This window comes from Biomphalaria glabrata, chromosome 6 (assembly GCF_947242115.1).
Source record: "Biomphalaria glabrata chromosome 6, xgBioGlab47.1, whole genome shotgun sequence".
Taxonomy (NCBI): Eukaryota; Metazoa; Mollusca; class Gastropoda; family Planorbidae; genus Biomphalaria; species Biomphalaria glabrata.
Window position 1 is genome coordinate 808489 of NC_074716.1, and position 26205 is coordinate 834693.

The following is a 26205-nucleotide window of genomic DNA, read 5'->3' on the forward strand; positions in this document are numbered from 1 at the left end:
ACTTTGTACTTATCATATTTGTGAAAAGAAAATGCTGCCTTAATAACATAACTAGTTACTTAGTTTAGATTTTAGGTCTTAAGTTGTTCATTTGTGTCGAAATATGCATTGACGACTTGGTCTGCATAGCCATGTGAAATACTGCAGGCTTCTCATCCATAATCTTTGTATTAAAGATGGTGTCACTCATCCATAATCTTTGTATTAAAGATGGTGTCACTCATCCATAATCTTTGTATTAAAGATGGTGTTACTCATCCATAATCTTTGTATTAAAGATGGTGTCACTCATCCATAATTTTTGTATTAAAGATGGTGTCACTCATCCATAATAATCTTTGTTTTAAAGATGGTATCACTCATCCATAATCTTTGTATTAAAGATGGTGTCTTTCATCCATAATCTTTGTATTAAAGACTGTCTGCTTATCCATAACCTTCACAGTCCTTTGTATTAAAGATGGTGCCTTATTATGCTAGAAATATAACTTAGATCTAGTGGGAAGCGTGGTTGAGAGACTAAGTGTGCTTGACCTTGCAGCACGGAAAACCAATTCCTAGATCCCCCCCCCCCCACTGGTCCACAAATAAGATTGGACCAAAGCGCTCTGAGCATGCTATAGGCATGAAAGTAGCGCTATATAAAAGCTATAATAATAGTGTTTAAAAAATTTAGCAACCAATTATATTTTAAACAGGAGTGTTGTAACTTGTAATGAATAGTTTTTAACTTTTCTTTTCAGATCAAAACACAGATCTCTTCTTTGTAATATAAAAAGGGAACATCATACAGATTGCTAGAAATTATTGCCTCTGAGAAGCAGACAGTAAATAAAAACGCTAAAAAAATTGGTGTATCAAGGATGCCGGCATTCTTTAAGGCAAGTAGTCATTGACAAAGGTAGAATTTAACAATTTTGAATTTAATGTCATTGTCATAAAATTTTCCTAATAAGCAAGGGCAAGCTATTAAACCACTGATTTATTAAAGCAAATATCTGTAAGTTTCATTCTTTTTTTGTGTGTTGCTTTATCTTTTGTGTTATTGCATGCAAATTGAGCATGTTTTTAATTGAAGTTATTTAAAGAATAATTATGTTAATTAATAACTCATTAAGCTTCATATAGTTTTTATAGATCTATTTTTAATAGTTAAGTTGAAATTTTATCTTCAAAAAAACTTAACAACTCTGATTTCATAGTCCAATGTTTTATTTATGTCGAGAAGTATAAGAGGCATCATGCTTGCAGGTTTTTTGGGATTGCCGACCCCCCCTTGCAGGCAAAACGGGGTTCTGTTGCTTGCATCCATGGTTGTAATGAATAGTTTTTAACTTTTCTTTTCAGATCAAAACACAGATCTCTTCTTTGTAATATAAAAAGGGAACAGATTGCTAGAAATTATTGCCTCTGAGAAGCAGACAGTAAATAAAAAAGCTAAAAAAATTGGTGTATCAAGGATGCTGGCATTCTTTAAGGCAAGTAGTCATTGACAAAGGTAGAATTTAACAATTTTAAATTTAATGTCATTGTCATAAAATTTTCCTAATAAGCAAGGGCAAGCTATTAAACCACTGATTTAGCAAAGCAAATATCTGTAAGTTTCATTATTTTTTTGTGTGTTGCTTTATCTTTTGTGTTATTGCATGCAAATTGAGCATGTTTTTAATTGAAGTTATTTAAAGAATAATTATGTTAATTAATAACTCATTAAGCTTCATATAGTTTTTATAGATCTATTTTTAATAGTTATATACTCTGATATACTCTGTTATACTCTGATTTCATAGTCCAATGTTTTATTTATGTCGAGAAGTATAAGAGGCATCATGCTTGCAGGTTTTTTGGGATTGCCGACCCCCCCTTGCAGGCAAAACGGGGTTCTGTTGCTTGCATCCATGGTTGTAATGAATAGTTTTTAACTTTTCTTTTCAGATCAAAACACAGATCTCTTCTTTGTAATATAAAAAGGGAACAGATTGCTAGAAATTATTGCCTCTGAGAAGCAGACAGTAAATAAAAACGCTAAAAAAATTGGTGTATCAAGGATGCTGGCATTCTTTAAGGCAAGTAGTCATTGACAAAGGTAGAATTTAACAATTTTAAATTTAATGTCATTGTCATAAAATTTTCCTAATAAGCAAGGGCAAGCTATTAAACCACTGATTTAGCAAAGCAAATATCTGTAAGTTTCATTCTTTTTTTGTGTGTTGCTTTATCTTTTGTGTTATTGCATGCAAATTGAGCATGTTTTTAATTGAAGTTATTTAAAGAATAATTATGTTAATTAATAACTCATTAAGCTTCATATAGTTTTTATAGATCTATTTTTAATAGTTAAGTTGAAATTTTATCATCAAAAAAACTTAACAACTCTGATTTCATAGTCCAATGTTTTATTTATTCATTATCATAATTAAATTTGTGAACATTTTCAGATCAATGTCTAGTTATCAGATGATTATAACCATCACTTGTGAGGAACTGGTCAGAAGTTAAAACATGTGAAAATTGTTATGCTACAAAGTGTTATTTAAGGCAAGTAATCCATTCATTGCGATTTATGCATTTTTCATTTAAATTCATTGTTTCATTTGAAGTATGCTAATTAGGAACAGGAAAGCTGTGGAACTACTGATCTAGCAAGTTGTTTTTTTTTTTGTTTTTTTTTTTTTAATGTTTCAGTTATGTTCTTTTTTTTTTTTTTGCATGCAATTTGAGAATATATTTTTAATGTTTATATAACATTTAAAGAATAATTTTCTGATTTTATAGAACATTTTGTAATTAAAAATATATGCATAATAATGGTTGAATTTCATAATGCTTGATGTGCATCTCGAAATAATGAATTCAAACTTTTTTTTGTTAGCCAAAGTTTCAACACAAGCTTCATATCACATTAAAAATGTTCAGAACGAGATCTTAAGGTGTACAGCCTTGTGAGCGAAGTGAAGGACAGTTGACAGATTGTGTGTGGTGCCCCAGCAGTTCAACAAAGGAACAGGTGAGGGTGTTGTGATGGAAAGTAGTGAAGATAAGATGATCAATTTTTTTTTTCCAAAGACATTGCTTCAAATGCTATAATTTATGTAATTTAGACTTAAGTTTCTTTTGATGCTTGCTTAATAAAGAATAGGCAGGCAGTTGGTATATATAGATATTGAGCAGCACAGTAAGTAATAGTATAGTTTTTTTGACTTTGTACTGCATGTTAATTAAACTTGTTTTTAATATTAACATAACACTTTGTATATTTTTCTGTTATCTTAGTTTTTGGAAACCTGTTTTAAATATATGCATATTAGAAAAGCCTGATTATGATTGATGTATTATTTATGAGATAGGTAAACTCAGGTTTAGCCTTACTAACTTGGTAATAAAGTCAATATCTTCAAAATAAACTCTTTCTCTTTGCAGTCATAACATCCATATTCTCATATTTTATAACATTTTCAGTTCCAAATGCAGTTTACAGCCAAGTGATCTAGAAATGTGATCTAAATTATGAGAACTATGACTAAGAGACATCTGAGAAATAAAAAGCACCTATAATCAGAATTGTAGCAAGCTTGTACCATATTTCTCTTTTTAAGGCAAGTGGTTCTTTCCAATGTTACATTTAACTACTTTAATTTAATTCATTTCTTTTCATGTATGTTAAATAAGAACCAGTTTCTTACTACAGACCTATCAAAGCAAGTATATTTTTTTTCTACGTATTTGTATATTTTAATTGCATTTTTCTTTTTTTTTTTTTTTTTTATTGCATGCTAATTGAAAATGTTTTAAATATTTTCCTAACAATTTAAGAATATTTGTTTTCTGTTATCTCTTAGCCTTATGGTAATTAGTTTCAAATGTATACATAACAACTTTAATAAATTTTCTTCACTTTAACATTTAAAGAGCTAGATCCAATTGGGGATTATCTCATTATGAAGCTTAGTCAAAATCCCAGTATCTCCACTAAGACTTTTGAATAGCAATTTTTTATTAGATGCCATTTATTTGTTTAAATGCTCAGCTACTTGATATCTGGTTGAATTCAAATGATAATAATTGCATCTTAATGTGTAATTATACAATTATTTATTTACCTTGTAGTTGTTTTTTTAATCAGTTCAAGACGTTGAGTATTGATTACTAATCAACTACTAGCCTGGAAGATAAAAGCCAAAGCTGTAAACAGACAGGTCAGGTAAATATATGAATGAAGAAATTAAATCTAGAAGTAAACATCATGGGAAGTCTTAATTATAGGGCAAGTATTTTTCCTTCATATCTTATTTAACATAGTCAAACCATGCAATACTTATAGGCTTAACTATTGTTTTCATAGAAACAATGTTATTTTAAATATCATGAGATAGTGTATTTAAGAGATATTGTAGTTCAAGTTTCCATATTTAATCAGCTTAACAAGTGCACATTCTCTGCTGCCAACAGTACCAATTTGTCATCCAAGCAACAAATATTCCTTGGTAATCTGCTATCAGATGACAGTTATCTCTTTGGCATTTTTATGAAGCTTTCAAAGCCAAAGTAAGACTTAATTTTTTCTTTTCTTTAACTGCTAATTCTAAAATAATTTATCATTGCATGTTAAAAATAACTTGTTATACATTTTTCTGTGTTTTTGGTCAAGCTTCAGATTTGCTTAGCATATTCCTGTACTACATATCAACAAATGTTTAATGGTTTGTCTGGTTCATCTCTTAACACTATGAAGATGGCTACACTGTGAGTACAAAGTTTTAATTTCATTCAAATCACATTTTACAAAAAAGATAATGGAAATTAAATTAAATATATTATTTTACTATTATTATATAACAATGTTATTTTAATATCATGAGATAGTGTATTTTAAGAGAGATTCTAATTCAGTATATGATGTTTCCATATTTCAGAATCTTAACAAGAAAACATTCTGTTGCCAACAGTACCAATTTGTCATCCTATCCAAGCAACTACTATTCCTTGGTAATCTGCTATCAGATGATTACAGTTTTCTCTTTGGCATTTGTATGAATTAAAGCTTTCAAAGCCAAAGTAAGACATTTTTTTTCTTCAACAGTTAATTCTGAAACAATTTATTCAAATTTTTTAAACATTATTCTGAACTATTTTCTGTGTTTTGGTCAAGCCTTAGATTTGGTTAGCATAACCCTGAACTGCATATCAACAAATGTCTAATGGTCTGTCTGGTTCATTTCTCAAGACTATGAAGATGGCTACACAGTGAGTACAAAGTTTTATTTTCATTCACCAAACAAATTTTACAAAAGAAGAAAATATTAAAAGCTATAGGTATTTATTTTGTTAGATAACTATCTTTGTTATTTGATGCATTACTTAGCCTTGGACAATGCATCATCATAACTAATATAATATTAAAAGGCATTTATTAATTTACCAAATTTAGGTCAATCAAATAAGATTATGTAATCACAAACTGTTTTCAAGGTATCAGCTATCAGCAGTGCACCCCTATGATACACAAGTCTTCATTGCCAAGTCACTCTGCCAAACAGTGTGTACACCTTTCTTGCATTGGTAGTGACCCACTTTACTGTCATGAGTCTGGATATGTCAGGCCAAGGAGATCAAGTTTGTGTCCAAGGTTACTTAGTTAATTCTCTAAGAACAATAGGTGAGTTGAATTCTAGTGTACCAGTCAAATATCTTAAAGCAAAGTAAAAAAAAAAATAATTTTAAAAGCATATAAAAATCTGTTATAAAAACATAAAATGTTAGTTTTAGAGTACTAGTTTTAGAGTACTCGTTTCAGACCAAGTGATCATGGGTCAGATAGTGTCAAGCTCAACTGTTTCTATGGCCATTGGTTAACCATGGGTTGTTTGGCCAGCAAATTTTCAAACATTGCTCTAGTTTTAGGTTTATAATCTACATGTTTTCTTCTAAAGTTAACAAATTAGGACCAAAATGTGAACTTTTAATAAGGTGGTGTAGTTGTAACCACACAAGAGCTGCTTCACATTTACTGTTTGAATGGTGCATACATTTTTATAATAACTTACCTTCTGATTTGTAAGGTTGATATTTTATTAATATATATATATATATATATTATATAAAGCAGAATGTTTGGCGTATGTATGTATGTATGTTCCAGTATAGAAATAAAAACTTGATAAAACTTGGCAGAAATGTTCCTTGGGTACCAACTTAGACCATAGTGTATGTATTGTGGCCCTAAAACAAACTTAAGACCATCAAAAAAAAAAAGACCAGCTCTATTACAGCTATAGTATTTTATGGATCTAGGCAATGTTTACAATGTTGACATGAGAAAAGATCGAAAGGATTTAGATCTAGATCTAATTTTTAGAACTAAACTTTGCACTTATTTTTTTTTTTTTTGACACATGAAAATACAAAATATAGTTTATTTATTTCATTATTTAATAAAATGAACCTTCAAATTTGTGTTACAAAATCATTTTTACATTAGTTCGTTATAGTCTATGCCTAGGTCTAAAACTCTTATTGAACTCTAAGATGATAAAACTTTTTTTTGCAAAGATAGTTTTATGCTTTAACACATGAACATACTAATTATAGTCCATTCATTTCATATTTTAATCAAAGTAACATTTAAATTTTTTGAATACATTCGTTCGCTGTTCGCTAAAGCTGCGTAGCCTTGTTGAGATAGGCCTATATTCATTCATGAAAAAAGTTCACGCATGCGCAGCACAGAATGAACTCTATAAAAGCCAATTTTTAACTCTAGATTAGTCTAGATCTAGATCTTTGTCTACCTCAAGATCTACTTTATACTTTAACACATGAACATACAAAATTAAGTCTATTCATTTCAAATTTTAATCAAATATATGTAGGCCTACAAGCAAATGTTTTAATTTGAAAAAATGGATTTAAGTAGATTAGCTATTTTGATTTGATGGCTTCATTCATACTATTTTTACATTTACACATTCGCTTTATTTATTACATTATTATTTCGTTTAAATGTTTTAAAAACACTATATCGACAGTAATAAGCAAATAAAGACCCGCAGGTCGCTGGTAAAATATATCTAGTATATATATATATTAATACACTTGGGCAAGGGCTATTACTGTTTCCTTTTTTTTTTTAGATTGACATTTTTCTTTCAATTTGTAAATTTGCTTCAACATTCAAGTTTTTTTTTTTTAAAGACAGACTCTACATGCTACTGATCTGGAGGTTAGTGGCTCAATCATTGTGCACTGATTCTTCACTGATGCCTTGATTCTCCACTGTCAACTTTATTGTCATAAAGTTTATCTAGTGATCTACATATCAAGGTAATAAATATTTTTTTACACTATAACCCAAGAGCTTTTGCTTTAAGATGCATTGTTTTTACAATAGGAGCCTAATTCTGATGTATTTTTTTAGGACCCTAGCAATAGTTTCTTAAACTTTCAGACAATAAGAGCTAGTTTAGAACCAAAACACAAAACTTAAGCCAGATCTGTATAGTCTTTTGTTTTTCTAAAAATATTTTAAATAAAAGTCTAGATAGGGTAGCTTATAAGGCCTACTTTTGAAATTAGATATTTTTTAAATGTGTACTTTACTTTTGATATTTGAAGTATTTTAAAACTAGCTATGTTTTTCTATTTATGTAATTTATTTATTTTGTTTGTATTATTTACTTATTTATTTATTTATTTAATTATTATTTAAAAAAAAAATTAGTTACCTCCTTTTGTTTAATTGGATAGCATTTCAAAACCTAAAAGATGGAGCTGTTGGGTTAAAAACACAAATTAATGAACTCACATTAGACTGCATTACTTCCTAAAAATTTAAAATAAGCAATTTGCTTCATTCTTCGTGGTACATTTATGTATATAGCCAAATGAAAAGTTGAATGTGATTTTCTTATTTAAAAAAATGTTCCCCTTTCAGACCTTGCGATCTATAGGAAGGATGATGTAAAGGTCATGTTTTGTGGCCCACAGTTAACCAGGGTGTCATGTGGCCAGCTCAACAACCAACCGCCTTAACTTTCCCCAACTAATGTCAGGTACCCATTAGAGTTGGGTAGAATCTTGACGTACCCAAAGGTCCCAAAATTTAAAATATCAGGATTCAAACCTGGGACTTCAACTTTATAAGCTAAGTGTGTTACCGCTCAGCCACTATACCTCCTATCAAAGAGAGATACATAAAAAAATTGACATTAAAATACCATGAAGTCTCATAAACCTTTTTTCCATCACACAGTGAGATAGTATGACTATTATTTGAAAACAAAATGACCATCACTAAAAAACACATTCTTTTTAAACATTAGGTCTGAGACAGAAAAAGCTCTTCTTGAATGAAAAGAAATTTTATCAATATTGCATTTAAAGGTTATGCATTTAAATGTGATGTATTTGTTAAACAGTGCATTTTTCTTATCTCACTTATAGACTAAATGGTCAATTAAACACGAGGTCAAGGAAAAAGGATGAACATTTCAAGGCTACAGAAGGAACATTAAACGTCTCTCTCACTGTGAAAAGATTCTACCGATCTACAAATGATCAACATGTTTTATCTTAAGTTCGTCTGCCATTTCTTCAAATGGAGCCATTAAGAATAAGGTAAGAAATATTCTTATACTTCACAGCATTTATTTTTTTGTAAAGTGATGATCCTGCATTAGTTGTATGTTGTTTGTGTATGTTACTTTAAATATCCTGCATTAGTTTTATGTTGTATGTGCATGATAATTTAAATATCCTGCATTAGTTGTATGTTGTATGTGCATGATACTTTAAATATCCTGCATTAGTTGTATATGTATGCATGGTTCCTGTATTTGTTTTGTATATTATGATGTCAGTAATTACTTCATAAACACTTCACACACAACTTGTAAGTTCACCTGTCTAGTTAAAGAAATCTGTATTGTATTTGTTTTAGTAGTGTCTAGTTATGAAAGTAAACTGAATTTTCATTTGTTAAACTTAGTGATATACCATTTTAATTTCAGTTAAAATATGTGGATGTTCCTATTAAATTTTTCAGAAAAACTGCATTGCTCTGAAATAATTCCAACTGTATAAATGTAAATATATTTCAACAAATAATGGAATTGGATTCTTTGTCATTTGGATTAATTCAATAGTAATGTTTTCTAAATATGGAATTCAAACACAAAAATGAAAAGTTGTGAATCACCATCAACTTTCACTTTGCCACTTGGAGATTGGGATGATTCAAGTTACTGGAGATTGTGATGATTAAAGTTACTATTGTAGCAACTATGTGTTAATGTGCATGGTCTTAACACCCCAGTACTTAATTGGACAAAAAAAAAAGGATCTCCAATTCACAGTGATATGTACTATTGCATAAACAAGTTGACTTGACTTCATGTAGATCTTTAACTAAATAAACTGTTTCAATTCTTCAGTGTGTGATAGTGTGAAAAAAAACATTTATGGTTTCTTGTGATTATGTGCAATATAATGACATATTAAGTTGACTTAATACTCTTAAAATGTTTCATTTCTAAGGTGTGGAAAAATGTGCATTATATTTTCATGTTGGGAGTTAATGTGAAAACAAAAATCTACTATTCCATGTGATACAATTGCATGCAAAAAATCATAACCCTAACCCATTCAATGAACAATCAGTATGAACGTTTCCACCAAAGGAAATGTTGCCGCTCATGATGCATCTATTTCTTTGGCTCCAGATATTCAACTGATGCACATTCGCAAAACAAATGTAAAAAAAAAAGATTTAATCCATTACATGTATATAATTGTGCAGGAACATTTGGAATTGTCATTTGTATCACACTCATCTCTCATTCATTGAGACTCTACACTTAATCTGGTGATCTAGATGTATTTGCAATTCACAGTGAAATCATTCTTTGAGTGCTTAAAAAAGAAATTCATACGGATGTATAACTGTTTTAGACGTCTTCATTTATATTCCAATTGAACGTTTGTAACAATAAATATAACAAAAAATGTGTGATAATTAGCAGGTCTTTGACCTCTGCACTTAATGTGGTGATCAAAATGTGTTTGCAATTCCCAGTGAAATCATTCTTTGAGTGCTTAAAAAAGAAATTCATACGGATGTATAACTGTGTTAGACGTCTTCATTTATATTCCGATTGAACGTTTGTAAAAATCAATAATTAAGTCACACTCAAGGAACATATGAACGTGTCCATCAAAGGAAATATCGCCGCTCGTGATGCAGTGCACACTAATCATTTGCACTTGCAGACCAACTAAATAGTTGCGGAGAAAACACATTTAATTGATGACTTTACTATGTTTAGCTTAGGACTTTTCAAAAGCGAAGACTGGACTCTTTAGCCATCTTCGTGTTCATAGGAATGATTAATGGAGGAATTTTAAAAGCGAAGACTGGACTCCTTAGCCATCTTTGTGTTCATAGCAATGATTAATGGAGGATTTTTAAAAGTGAAGACTGGGCTCTTTAGCCATCTTCATGTTTAAAGGATGTAGTTGAGGATTTTTTTTCAAAGAAGATCGGTCTCCATGACCATCTTCGTACTTATAGGAAAGGATATTGTATTCATTTTTGAAAAATTGAGGATTTTTAGCTGATGACTAGATGTAGTAATATTGTCATCAATTGAATTGTTGATCCAAGACGAAATTGTTGGTTATGTCTGTGCATTTGTAGACAACCCAACAGTGCACATCCTTTTTCTTGTTTTGCATTTTTTCACGTGCTACAATGCCTTGGACAAAGCATCATAACTTGGAATGTTAAAAGGCATTCAAAAAAACAACAAAGAAGAATGAGTTTGTAAAATAACCGGTTATTTCGGCTCAGTTGAATAATAGTTGGGACATAATTAGTTGAGTGCAAGCTCTGACGCTGATTCAACTCACTCAACATTAGTTGAGTGCGAAGTTTGTGAGGCTGATTCAGCCCTCAAACCGGATGCTTGTAGACCGCCTTCAATAGCTTGAACACGATGTCATCACAAATATTGTTACAGACAGTTCATCAAAATGAAGTTGTCGGTCGACAAGCTCAAAACAGGAGTCAGTGAAAAAAGCAAGCCTGAAACTTTTTATTGGGCTCCAACTATTCAACTGATGCACATTTGCAAAACAAGAGTTAAAAAAAAGGATGAAAATATAAGCCATCAGATATATGATGATTGTGCAGGAACAGTTGGGATTGTCGTTTGTATCACGCTCATCTCTTATCCATTGAGACACTGTGAAGTGATGTAACCAGTGAGGTTTTGTAACAACTTTATTGAATTGTAATGAGGATATCTACAAACATTTGTGTACAAATGTGTGCTAATTAACAGGTCTTTGACTTCTGCACTAATTCCCAGTGAAATCATTCTTTGAGTGCTTAGAAAAGGAAATTCATACGGATGTATAACTGTGTTAGACGTCTTCATTTATATTCCGATTGAACGTTTGTAAAAATCAATAATTAAGTCACACTCAAGGAACATATGAACGTGTCCATCAAAGGAAATATCGCCGCTCGTGATGCAGCGCACACTAATCAACATTTGCACTTGCAGACCAACTAAATAGTTGCGGAGAAAACACATTTAATTGATGACATTACTATGTTTAGCTTAGGACTTTTCAAAAGCGAAGACTGGACTCTTTAGCCATCTTCGTGTTCATAGGAATGATTAATGGAGGAATTTTAAAAGCGAAGACTGGACTCCTTAGCCATCTTCGTGTTCATAGGAATGATTAACGTAGGAATTTTAAAAGTGAAGACTGGGCTCTTTAGCCATCTTCATGTTAAAAGGATGTAGTTGAGGACTTTTTCAAAGAAGATCGGTCTCGGTGGCCATCTTTGTACTTATAGGAAAGGATATTGTATTATGTTTTAACCATGAGGATTTTTAGCTGAGGACTAGATGTATTAATAGTCATCAATTGAATTGTTGATCCAAGACAAAATAGTTGGTTATGTCTGTGTGCATTTGTAGACAACCCAGCAGTGCACATCCTTTTTCTTGTTTTGCTTTTTTCACGTGCTACAATGCCTTGGACAAAGCATCATCATAACTTGGAATGTTTAAAGGCATTATAAAAATATCATAGAAGAATGAGTTTGTGAAATAACCGGTTATTTCAGTTCAGTTGAATAATAGTTGGGACATAATTAGTTGAGTGCAAGCTTTGAGGCTGATTCAACTCACTCGACATTAGTTGAGTGCGAAGTTTGTGAGGCTGATTCAGCCCTCAAACCGGATGCTTGTAGACCACCTTCAATCCACTGAGACATTGTGAAGCGATGTAACCAGTGATGTTTCGAAACATTTCTATTTAATTGTGATGTGGATATCTACAAACCTTTGTGTACAAATGTGTGATAATTCGCAGATTTTTCATCTCTGCACTTAATGTGGTGATCAAAATGTATTTGCGATTCCCAGTGAAATCATTCTTTGAGTGCTTAAAAAAGAAATTCATAAGGATGTATAACTGTGTTAGACGTCTTCATTTATATTCCGATGGAAGGTTTGTAACAATAATTAAGTCACATTCAAGGAACATAAGAACCTGTCCATCAAAGGAAATATCGCCGCTCGTGATGCAACGCACACTAATCATTTGCACTTGCAATTAAGTAGTTGTGGAGAAACACATTTAATTGATAAATTTACTGTCATTAGCTTAGGACTTTTCCTTTGTGGGTGGTGAGTCCTTAATGTTTGGCTGCACACTTGGTAGGTTTTTCCTATCTGAGCTTGAGTGATTGCCATAAATGAGATAAGTGAAATAAATATGTTTTAGTTTTTTTGTTACTATAAATAACTGACATTTTTCTGGATGTAAAGACATGCTCCAATGTGATTCCCTTTTTTGTAATTCATCTAATTTTCTTTGTAAAATTTCTGTATCTTGAGTTGTTTTTATTGTTTTAGATATTATTCAATTGTCTGGAAACAATCTGACTTTTGTTCATGCAATTTGGTAAATTATTTATGTACATTAAAAATAGTACTAAACCTAAGACTGAACCACATTTCCATCGACATGAATATTGATCATATAATTGACTTTTTTTTTTTTTATAATTATAAAGTTCCATTTCATATTTTTTTTTTATAATTATAAAGTTCCATTTCAGATCTTTTAATTTTTCCAGTAATCCAACCACACAAAAACTTAATCTTCTATCAACCTTCTCATGTTGCAGTGTTAACTTTTTATGTTCCTTTGTCTTCTTCATTGCTTATCTGAATTAGCTCTTGCTACTTTAGAAGTAAAATAACTGTTTTCTCTTACTTTATTTACAAATTCAAATTCATTCTTTAATAACATATAGCCTCCAATTAACTTTTAAAAAAATATTGTTAAAGGACTCTTTGGATTGCATCCAATTATCAATTCAAATGGAGAGTAGCCAGGAGTAGTTCTATCATCAATTCAGTAGTTATCATTGCCTTTGTAAGTGACCTCTAGCGTTCTCACCCTGAAGCCGCATGCAACCATGTGCTCTCTTCTGTGTCTTATAAATAGAGAGACTTCTTTTGGTCTGACAGTTATGCTGGGAAGGGCATGTATTCCATATGGGTGATGAACGTATGCCAAAAGCAGTCTTTTTTGGTGAGGTGAAAGATGAACATGGTAACAGTGAATATTTCCAATAATCAGGGGACAAACATTTTTCATCACCATAGCTGTGATTCTTTCTTTTATCCATGGGCAGTCAATAAATGCTATTGGACATGATATCTTGTTGTTTTGCCAGCATAATTTTCTTACTGTTACCCATCATATTTTCTTAGTTTTACCTGTCATATTTTCTTAGTTTTACCTGTCATATTTCCTTAGTTTTACATGTCATATTATCTTAGTTATACCTGTTATATTTTCTTAGTTATACCTGTCATAGTATCTTGTTTTAACATGTTTATCATTAGTGACTGTGGTATATTTCACTAGTACACCATTAACATATGCTGGAAAAAATTCCAGTTTTACTTCAATATTATATACTGTAGGTTGGAACTTCATTTGTATTAACATTATTGCTTTGTTACCTATTCTGATTTCCAATTCCTTATCTATTTCTTGGTACATTATATTTTTGGAGAATTAGATTCTTGTCTTTAATGTTGATAATAAATTTCTCTTTGGTGATCTAGATTCCAATAATATTGCTTTTAACAGGATGCATTTCTTTCTTTGTTCTCTCTATTAATGAGTTAATAACACTCAAAGTCTTGCCTCTTAGTTTACATATGAATATATTAGAACAAGTATCTTCTTTGTAATTGCAAGTTTTACAGATAGTCTGAAAATAACTTCAGTATTTCATCAGTTTCTTTAAGGTCCCTCATTTTTTGCCTATAAATATTCTCTTTATGCTCACGCTTGGTAGTTTCTGTTTTGTCTCCCTTGTTTTGAATTGCAGCTTTTATTTTTCAGTTGTTTTTTTTTTAAATTTCTGATTCTTTGTCTGGTTTTGCTTCCTTTTAATTTCTTTCAGCATCTAGTTGCATTTCTCTCTTCTCTTTGTGCTCTCGCCAACTCTTTAAAATATCAACTTGATTTTCTTTCCTTTCCATTTATGTCAAAACATCTTTCTTTTCTTCATCTTTAAGACCAAACAATTCAGCAACTTTCTTTACTTCAGTATATCCATCCATGTATCTATTAATACTTATCAAATGTACCAATGCATTCTGTACTTTTTTTATAGATAATAATGATATCTAATATCTTTTATAGTTTACAATCACTGACAATATTATCAAGCCAATACTATTGTGATTAACATAACACACTAAATTGTCAACAATCTAATAATCAATGTCATAATCAATTATTATGTCTTTACAATATATTATTTTGTCATATAGAAAGAGAAAACAAAATTAATAAAATATTATAATGTAAAAAAAAAATGTAACAAAGTTTATACCAAAATGTTACAATTATATAAATGATGATATGATGACTCAGTGCACTGAAAACTTTGATTCAATTGAGGAGGATTCGAGCAACACATTGACCTCACTCTCTTACCCTAAAGCACATCCTGTTCCAAAAGCATGATTTGGTCTATATATAAAAACAAACAAGCACAGCAGGAAAAAGACAGAAAATTTTCAAGAAATACTACATATACTTACAAATATAAATAAAAATGACTTAAAGACCCCAAGAAATTGTGCACAATATTAATACAATGTAAACATTAAAATAAACAATAGTCTAAACACAAAAATCTACAGTGTTAAATCTGCGACCTCTAAAACCTTATGTTCTGATCATATATATATTTTTTTTACACATTGAAAAAAGACAAAATTTAACAAGGACACAATATCAGTGATACCAAATTTTGACAAGAACAATACTGTCAACAGCTTTCTAAATATAGAACATAAAAATTAAAAATGAAAATCAAAATTATCAGTAATATATTTCAATACTGATTATCTTCCTGTAATGTCATTGAATACTAGCACTGATATAGCTCATCACTTTGAAGAGTGCTTCTTAATCTTTTCACTGTCCAACTTCAATAGAATGTATATATAAATATATATACTTTTACTGCACAAAATTACTGACTATTACTTGAGATGTATAATATATATCAGCACAAAATTACTGCCTGTGTCCAAATTTACAATTACTGTCCAACTTCAATACAATATATATACTTGTACTGCACAAAATTACTATTATTTGATGAGATATATAATATACACAAATGTACTGTCTGCCTGTGTCAAAATTTACAATTGCAGTTCAACTTCAATGCAATATATATACTTGTACTGCACATAATTACTGACTATTACTTGATGAGATATTTAATATACATTGGCATAAAAATATTGTCTGGCTGTGTCAAAATTTACAATCACTGTCCAACTTCAATATACTATTTACTAGTTAATTGTTGGTGCACCTGAAGTGTCTGGTCAATTTTTGGGGCACCTTTTTCATTCTTCAACTGTCTAGGAGTGTTTACATACTATTTACTAATGAGATATATAATATACACAAATGTACTGTCTGCCTGGGTTAAATTTTACAATTACAGTTCAACTTCAATGCAATATATATACTTGTACTGCACAAAATTACTAACTATTACTTGATGAGATATATAATATACATTGGCATAAAAATATTGTCTGCCTGTGTCAAAATTTACAATCACTGTCCAACTTCAATATACTATTTACTAATTAATTGTTGGTGCACCTGAAGTGTCTGGTTGATTTTTTGGGGCACTTTTTCATCCTTCAACTGTCTACAAGTGTTTACATACTATTTACTTATGAGATATATAATATACACAAATGTACTGTCTGCCTGTGTCAAAATTTACAATTGCAGTTCAACTTTAATGCAATATATATACTTGTACTGCACATAATTACTGACTATTACTTGATGAGATATATAATATACATTGGCATAAAAATATTGTCTGCCTGTGTCAAAATTTACAATAAGTGTCCAACTTCAATATACTATTTACTAATTAATTGTTGGTGCACCTGAAGTGTCTGGTTTATTTTTTGGGGCACTTTTTCATCCTTCAACTGTCTACAAGTGTTTACATACTATTTACTAATAAGATATATAATATACACAAATGTACTGTCTGCCTGTGTCAAAATTTACAATTGCAGTTCAACTTCAATGCAATATATATACTTGTACTGCACATAATTACTGACTATTACTTGATGAGATATTTAATATACATTGGCATAAAAATATTGTCTGCCTGTGTCAAAATTTACAATCACTGTCCAACTTCAATATACTATTTACTAATTAATTGTTGGTGCACCTGAAGTGTCTGGTTTATTTTTTGGGGCACTTTTTCATCCTTCAACTGTCTAGGAGTGTTTACATACTATTTACTAATGAGATATATAATATACACAAATGTAGTGTCTGCCTGGGTTAAATTTTACAATTACAGTTCAACTTCAATGCAATATATATACTTGTACTGCACAAAATTATTGACTATTACTTGATGAGATATATAATATACATTGGCATAAAAATATTGTCTGCTTGTGTCAAAATTTACAATCACTGTCCAACTTCAATATACTATTTACTAATTAATTGTTGGTGCACCTGAAGTGTCTGGTTGATTTTTTGGGGCACTTTTTCATCCTTCAACTGTCTACAAGTGTTTACATACTATTTACAATCACTGTCCAACTTCAATATACTATTTACTAATTAATTGTTGGTGCACCTGAAGTGTCTGGTTGATTTTTTGGGGCACTTTTTCATCCTTCAACTGTCTACAAGTGTTTACATACTATTTACTTATGAGATATATAATATACACAAATGTACTGTCTGCCTGTGTCAAAATTTACAATTGCAGTTCAACTTTAATGCAATATATATACTTGTACTGCACATAATTACTGACTATTACTTGATGAGATATATAATATACATTGGCATAAAAATATTGTCTGCCTGTGTCAAAATTTACAATAAGTGTCCAACTTCAATATACTATTTACTAATTAATTGTTGGTGCACCTGAAGTGTCTGGTTTATTTTTTGGGGCACTTTTTCATCCTTCAACTGTCTAGGAGTGTTTACATACTATTTACTAATGAGATATATAATATACACAAATGTAGTGTCTGCCTGGGTTAAATTTTAAAATTACAGTTCAACTTCAATGCAATATATATACTTGTACTGCACAAAATTATTGACTATTACTTGATGAGATATATAATATACATTGGCATAAAAATATTGTCTGCTTGTGTCAAAATTTACAATAAGTGTGCAACTTCAATATACTATTTACTAATTAATTGTTGGTGCACCTGAAGTGTCTGGTTGATTTTTTGGGGCACTTTTTCATCCTTCAACTGTCTACAAGTGTTTACATACTATTTACAATCACTGTCCAACTTCAATATACTATTTACTAATTAATTGTTGGTGCAACTGAAGTGTCTGGTCAATTTTCGGGGCACCTTTATCATTTTTCAACTGTCTAGGAGTGTTTACATACTATTTACTAATGAGATATATAATATACACAAATGTAGTGTCTGCCTGGGTTAAATTTTACAATTACAGTTAAACTTCAATGCAATATATATACTTGTACTGCACAAAATTACTGACTATTACTTGATGAGATATATAATATACATTGGCATAAAAATATTGTCTGCCTGTGTCAAAATTTACAATAAGTGTGCAACTTCAATATACTATTTACTAATTAATTGTTGGTGCACCTGAAGTGTCTGGTTTATTTTTTGGGGCACTTTTTCATCCTTCAACTGTCTAGGAGTGTTTACATACTATTTACTAATGAGATATATAATATACACAAATGTACTGTCTGCCTGGGTTAAATTTTACAATTACAGTTCAACTTCAATGCAATATATATACTTGTACTGCACAAAATTACTGACTATTACTTGATGAGATATATAATATACATTGGCATAAAAATATTGTCTGCCTGTGTCAAAATTCACAATCACTGTCCAACTTCAATATACTATTTACTAATTAATTGTTGGTGCACCTGAAGTGTCTGGTTTATTTTTTGGGGCACTTTTTCATCCTTCAACTGTCTAGGAGTGTTTACATACTATTTACTAATGAGATATAATATACACAAATGTACTGTCTGCCTGGGTTAAATTCTACAATTACAGTTCAACTTCAATGCAATATATATACTTGTACTGCACAAAATTACTGACTATTACTTGATGAGATATATAATATACATTGGCATAAAAATATTGTCTGCCTGTGTCAAAATTTACAATCACTGTCCAACTTCAATATACTATTTACTAATTAATTGTTGGTGCACCTGAAGTGTCTGGTTTATTTTTTGGGGCACTTTTTCATCCTTCAACTGTCTACAAGTGTTTACATACTATTTACTAATGAGATATATAATATACACAAATGTACTGTCTGCCTGTGTCAAAATTTACAATTACAGTTCAACTTCAATGCAATATATATACTTGTACTGCACAAAATTACTGACTATTACTTGATGAGATATATAATATACATTGGCATAAAAATATTGTCTGCCTGTGTCAAAATTTACAATCACTGTCCAACTTCAATATACTATTTACTAATTAATTGTTGGTGCAACTGAAGTGTCTGGTCAATTTTTACGACACCTTTTTCATCCTTCAACTGTCTACCAGTGTTTGATTTTTGATAGGGTAAAGCAATTGTGAATATGTAATATTTAAAATAGATTTTTATTAATTTATGTAAATGTTTACTATTTTCACCATCTGAGGTGTGAATGAATCTTGTTTTTAATGACCCAACCGTATAAAACTTAGCTCTTGAGCTATGAAGGGGGAATAACCCTTGATAGATTATGGGCATGATATAGCCTTAATTGTGCTGATGTGCCAAAAAAACAAAATATCAATACCTTCCAACTGTTGGGCACCTATATGGTCATCAATTGTTGGAATACTTCATCCCTCATACCAACTGTTGGGCACCTCAAGTGTGTCCTGTCAGTTATTGGGGCACCACAAGTGTCCTAACGACTGTTTGGGCACCTCAAATATCCTTTTAACTCTAGAGGCACCTTAGGTATTGTATCTATTGTTGAAGCACTTCAAATGTCCTATCATTTGTTGGGGCATCTCATTTATCCTAACAACTGTTTGGCACTTCAATATTCTTATTTTTGGGCACTCCAAGTGTTCTATCAATTGTTTGGGCATTCCAAATGTCCTATCAATTGTTAGGCACCTCATCGATCATACCAACTGTTGTCCACCTCAAGTCTGTCCAATCAGCTGTTGGGGCACCACAAGTTTTTCAACACCTTTTTTGGCACCTCAAATGTCCTTATAACTGTTGGGGCACCTCAATATCCTATCAATTGGTAGGGCACCTCAAGCATACTATCAATTGGTAGAGCACCTCTAGTGTCCTATCAATTTGTAGGGCACCTCTTGTCCTATTGTTTGGTAGGGCACCTTTTTAGGCACCTCAAATGTCCTTATAACTGTTGGGGCACCTCAATATCCTATCAGTTGGTAAGGCACCTCTTCTTTCCTACCAACTGTTAGGTCACCACAAGTCTCCTATTAACTGTTGGGGTACCTAAAGTATCCTATCATGGGGCATCTCATTCATCCTAACAACTCAATGGTCTTATTGTTGGGGCACTCTGTCCTATCAATTGTTGGGCACCTCATCCATCATACCAACTGTTGTTCACCTCATGTGTGTCCTATCAGTTGTTGGGGCACCACAAGTGTCCTAACTACTGCTTGTCTTTTTAACTTATGTGGCACCTCAAGTGTCCTATTAACTGTTGGGGCACATCAAGTATTCATTCAACTCTCTCTCTCTCTCTTTATATTATACTATATTATATTATGTTAGTTTTGATTACCGTTATAAATAAATAAATAAATATATATGATTATGGTTATTATATATTATACATAATCTGCAGTGTTTTTACAAATGTGTAGTCCTGTTTATTACTCCCAGAAACACTTTTTTTTTTCAGTGTCATTAGCAACATATGAATTTATATATTTGAAATGTTTAATCACACTTCTTTTTACTGAAGTTTAATTTTTTGTTAACAGATATCAAGCTACAAAATTAAATTCCAATTTTTTAGGTTCTCGCCTATATCTGCAATTTATATCTATATATTAAGTTTTGTTACCTTGAACTCTTTCAAGTTTTTTTTACACAACTTTATATTTCAGATTCTTTTTGTTCTTCCTTAGGTTCAAATGTATCAGTTGTTTTTGTTGACAGATATCAAGGTACAGAAATAAGAATCTAATTTAGAGTTTTTTAAAGCTTGATTAGTCATAATATTTGCACTATTATTTCCAATATGTGCCAGAGTGTCTGCTAAATGTAACTAGTATGATTAAAAACATGGTCATTGCAAAGTCTAACATATGGAAAAGTAGGATGCTTGGGGCTTGATTCAGTGAAAGAATGTTGGACAAGCAGAAGTGTTATGGAGTGTGTGTGTTTTTATGGTGACTGTGGTAAGAGGTAAGCGATTGGATGTGAATGATGCAAAAGTGGCATTGTCGTCACTTGGTCTTAGGGGAGACGACTCCAGAATGTAAGACTGAAAGGTTGTGTTATTGTAGTGAGTTAGATTGTAAGAAATTTTATTACTTAAGTCTACTACATTTATTTCATGTGATCACAAGTATTATAAATGTTATATTTAGTTTTGTTCACAAGGAAGTTGTTCAAGTTCTTATTAGCTAAGATATATTATGCCTTCAACAGTTTAGTTGCCTACCAGCAGTTTGGTGCTACAAGTCAACAACAGTCAGACTAAATTAAATAAAGCCATGTCTATTTCTACATGATTTTGTTGCTACTAACCTGGTGTTACTAACAACTAACTTGAAAAGGGAGAGGGGAATTATCATCTTATTCATGTACTATTTACATTAGATTTTTACCAAATCCCTTACTATTTTAACTGTGAATAGACCTTGATTTTAATGATTTAACTGTATAGAATTTAGCCCCTGTTATGTAGAGAGAGAGTAGTCCTTAAGGGACTGCAGGCACGACATGGCCTAAATTGTGCAGATGTGCATAAAATCAAAGAAATAAAACATTAACAAAATGTGTATTATAATTGTCACTTTTCCTCTACTTAGAATTTTTTTCTCTCCTAGATTTTCATAATTTTTTGTTGAAGTCATTTCAGTTCTCAATTATTTTGTGCACCAAGTTACAAGAAAAAATTTAAGCAAGAGAGGTCACTACACTAAGACTTTGTCTTCTCATAAGAAAGGATGGCTGCCTGGTCATGTGATATGTGCACTGGACTGTGTATGGTCATCTTGATGCTCATATCTTGCCTGATGACATTTATTCTGCTGAACATTTGGTCAAGGAAGTAGATTCTCTTCAGCTCTCAAGAAACATTCAAAACATGTCAGTTATTCGACAAGAATATCAAGTGCAATGTACATGTAAGTAATGTTGAAACATCTGATCTCATTTATGCATTCTTGAGGACAATCTGCAGCCACTAAACCAGTTACATCAGATCTGGATAAAGTGGTCGCTTCCTCTTCATTAAGGCTAGAACAGAAAGATTTTATAACTCTTTTACTCCATTTTCTGTCAGTGTGTTTCATGGTCATTAGTCACATGACAAAGAGGTTTAGTTTATTAACCAGTGGTTGTGTATGTCTGTCTTTGTATGTTTTGTGTGTGAATGTTGTTCCTGTTTGTATCTATATTGTCGTTGCTATAGTGGTAATCCTCCGGGTAATCATAATCAAACTTAATTTTCATTTGTTTGGATCTTATCTGGTGGGAATTTTAAACTTAGTAATTTGCTCTTAGCTTACTTTTTGATTTTTAAGTACATTCTAAAAGAAATACAATAGATAAGGATAGAAAAAGAAAAGCAAACAATAAAGAGATTTGCTGAAACAATATAAAGTGAAATAAAAATATATATAAAAAAAAAAAGAATAAACCTGGAGATTTTGAAGGAAAGACTGCTGTTGCCAACTCAACAAAACCAATGAGTTTGTACTGCAAGCAAAAGAACTTAGTTGTGATTTCATTTTGCTAGAAATGCACAAACTTAATAGCATAATTTTCACTCTAAATATTAAAGCTTTCTGTATTCTGTACACCAGATACACTACATAGCTAGTTATTTATTGTTTTCTGGCATAATTGAAAATCTCCAATAAGTTCCTTAGACTTAAATGTCTTAATTAACCTTAAAATTTTTAAAACTTTATTTGTTTGTTATTCTTTGCTGCTGTATTAGATGTCTTGGGTGTATTTTTTTTTTCTTAAAAGTTTATTAATAAAATACTAAGTTAAAACATAAAGTGAAACCTGCATCATCATAATAGTTTTGTTTAACATGAAAAGAAAAGCAACAAAAGAATTTTTTTTTTCCTTATCAAGGCAAAAGTTTTTCTTATTAATTTTTTTATTTTTATTTAGACCAACATGATGAAAAGGTAGACAACATGAAGATGTAGACCAACATGATGAAGATGTAGACCAATATGAAGAGGTAGACCAGCATGATGAAGATGTAGACCAACATGAAGATGAAATGTAAACCAAAAAATGGGTCAAGAGATGTATGGAATACAATGGTAAGCAATGCTGTGTATATCTCTTTATATTTTCTTTATACTAAACCCCTGAGTAAAGCTTTGCCAAGTTTTGTGTTTCACTGACTATAAAAATGTTTTTATCAAATTTTGTTCTCTTGTATTGACAGTGAACATCTTGAGAAGTAAAACAATTCCTAGAGGCAAAGACACAGACACCGGATCTATTAGAGATTTTCCTTTTCTACCATCATTTAGAGACTTCCTTGTGCTCTAAGGGAACCTGTCATTATCTTTTGATTGCTAATTGGCATTGATGTTTTTACATTCCTACTGCGTCTGAAAGAAATTAACATTTCCCTAATGCTACTTGAAAACCAGACCTTCTCAAGACAATTTTAGTGACCAAGCTGCAATATGGGACTCAGTAGGAAACAATGAAGAATGCTCCTAACCTCAGGTTGAGTAACCATGCTCACCTACTAGAGTGGCGACAAATACTTCTACACCCACAGTTATACATCCTGAACCCTGTAACCCAACCTCACAACATGGTTACATTACCGGAAGTGGTCGCAAGGTCAGAAAACCTAACAGATACAATGGATAGAACAATGAACAGGTACAAGTACTCAAGTGATGTACTTTGTGAGAACTATTTAGGTGGAATCACCATAATTGACTTGTATAAATCTTGTTCTATATTTAGGTATATCTTGACAATCAGTCCAGTCATTTGTTCATTTTTTTTTAAATATTCCTTTTTTTTCCCTCAATCTTCTTGTTGTTTCAGTTACATGTTTTTGTATTTTGAAGGAGGAAGGTGCTTTGGTATATTATCGTTATTATTATTGTACCAGTATTAAGCAAACTTTTATATCTTTAATTATTCATGAATTCTAAAGCAGAACGTCACTTCCACCGGAAAATGTTGTAACAACTATACGTGTCTTCAGTTAACATTCAATACTCTGTACAGTCACAACGCCAAAGCCTTGCTAGATTATGCTTTTAATTCAATTTGTTATCTCCCCTGCTTTAGTGTGCTATCATATAATTTTTTGTGTCACATCCCTGCACAATTTGTTCTATGCTTTTTTACAGTATAAATAGCGACTTGACATTATTTAGCTCTATTATAATATTGTTATATTATTATATTATTATATTATTAAATTTAAAATAAAACTGTTAACATATTCTATGCTGTTATAATATAAATGTTTTGCTGTTACCATGAATACAGTTTTGAGTTTTTGTCTGATTTCTTAGAGGAGAAATTTTTCATAAATAATAATAATAAGGCTTATCTTCAAGTCCGAAGATTAGTGAGAAGTATGCAGTATTCCCCAGCTAGGATATATATATATATATATATATACATATTTTGCTATAAATAAAGAGTATAATAATATTTACTACTTGGTATTGTCAGTCTTCACTAAAGCAATGAGTTTATCCCCTTAGTGTGTTTAAAATTTTCAAATACTAATTCACTTTGTATTATCTGTTGGTGATCATAAGGTATCCACTTTGTCATCTCCATAGTCTCTGGTGTTAACACTCAGTGTCCTGTTGGAGGTTACGGCTAAGATGTTATCTCTCTTTCTGATGGAACACATGTAAAACCAACAAAACAAACATTAGACCTAGACTTTATTAACAGGTAAATTTTTATAATTGTGAACTGGCGCTCCCAAAGCTACTTTTATGTATTTTAAATTTTACTTCTGTAGGCTAGTGCTAAGCTGTATACTTGTATTTCTACCTATTATATGGGTTAGGGTGGAGTACTTAAAATAGAGCCTATGCTGTTTCCTGTACTGTTGACCAGTGGTCTGTATGTCAGTTTTAATTATTCTGTACCTGGGACTGCCTGTAAGTTTCAGAATTTTTCTTTTATTTTTAAAAATTTTACTATGTGTAAATCTGTTTTATATTTGAACAACTGTCAAAATAACTAGCAGTTTTTTTTTCTAAAGTTTGTTTTAAAACTATGGCCAAGCCTCTGCCCAGTGCTGTCATGATGGCCACTTCTAATGTTTATGTACTAGATTGTAACTGCTGCCTTAGTCATTGAAATTAAAGTCTCATTTTTGAATTTCTTCTTTATGTTTCTAGATTTCTTTTAGTTCGCTAGTTTAGTTTAGTTTAGTTGTCTGGTTGCTTAGATGACTCAAACCCCTTGGTCACAGAGGTGCACAGATACAACCCACCCAATAGTTTTACAATCTGGCAACTGTAACTTCTTGTTATCCCAGGCTAGACATGACCTTAGGCCCCGACAGGCTAACATATTCTCTCATTCCAGACAGCATTGTCCCTAACAATACATAATTACCTTGCTTTAGTTGTAGAATGAAAGATGAGCAAACAGTTAAAAGTTTCTATAGAATTCACTTGGAGGTGTGGTGGCTAAGTGGTAAAGTGCTTGGCTGCCAAACATAGGTCTAGGGTTTGAAGACCATTTTTTTTTATAATAGTCCTAATATAAAGAAAAACAATTAGGCACCTTTCAGTCCACCCAGCTCAAATGGGTTCCTGACATTTAATGGAGAAAAGTAAAGGCGGTTGGTCATTGTGGTGGCCACCTGATACCCTCATTGACCATAAGACACAGAAACAGATGATTTTTTGTATCATCTGTCTTACAGATCGCAAAGTCTGAAAAGAGAAATTTATTTTAACTTGACTATTTTCACATTTTGCCCTACATCAAAAAGCTTCTATTTTTTGTCTATCATTCAGTTTGTCTTTGGAATGGTTTATTTTTGATAATGATTGAATATTGAAGTCAATTAGATTAGTTGACTATGACTTTGTAGAGGGTAATCACTGACTAGATGTTAATAGCATTTCCTGTCATATCTTTTTTGGTAATTTCATTGCTGATTAATTTCTTCTTGTTCATTGAAGTAATTACTGTACATTTCAAGGTGTATTGAGACCAGCACAATGACCTATTTTCCCTTTACCATTAACTTTCAAATACATTAATAGTTATCTCTTAATATGAATTCAGTAATTTAGCACAGACCAGTTACAATTTAAAAAAAAAAAATGAATGCCA

The 26205-nt window shown here is 31.2% G+C and overlaps 1 long non-coding RNA gene across 5 annotated transcripts; it reads left to right on the top strand.

Annotated features, from left to right (window-relative positions):
* Positions 1 to 4127: 4127 nt before the first annotated feature.
* On the top strand, positions 4128 to 25240 carry LOC129926731 (uncharacterized). 5 transcript variants are annotated; one of them, XR_008778445.1, is made up of 11 exons: positions 4131 to 4545; positions 4649 to 4743; positions 4914 to 5055; positions 5150 to 5244; positions 5470 to 5656; positions 7192 to 7320; positions 8440 to 8613; positions 20793 to 20831; positions 21319 to 22019; positions 23020 to 23177; positions 23306 to 25240. It is a non-coding gene; the product is annotated as an uncharacterized LOC129926731 (long non-coding RNA). The 5 variants fall into 5 exon arrangements; XR_008778447.1 differs by having other exon boundaries at positions 4132 to 4743; positions 23020 to 23053; positions 23093 to 23177; XR_008778448.1 differs by having other exon boundaries at positions 4135 to 4201; positions 4450 to 4743.
* Positions 25241 to 26205: the final 965 nt, after the last annotated feature.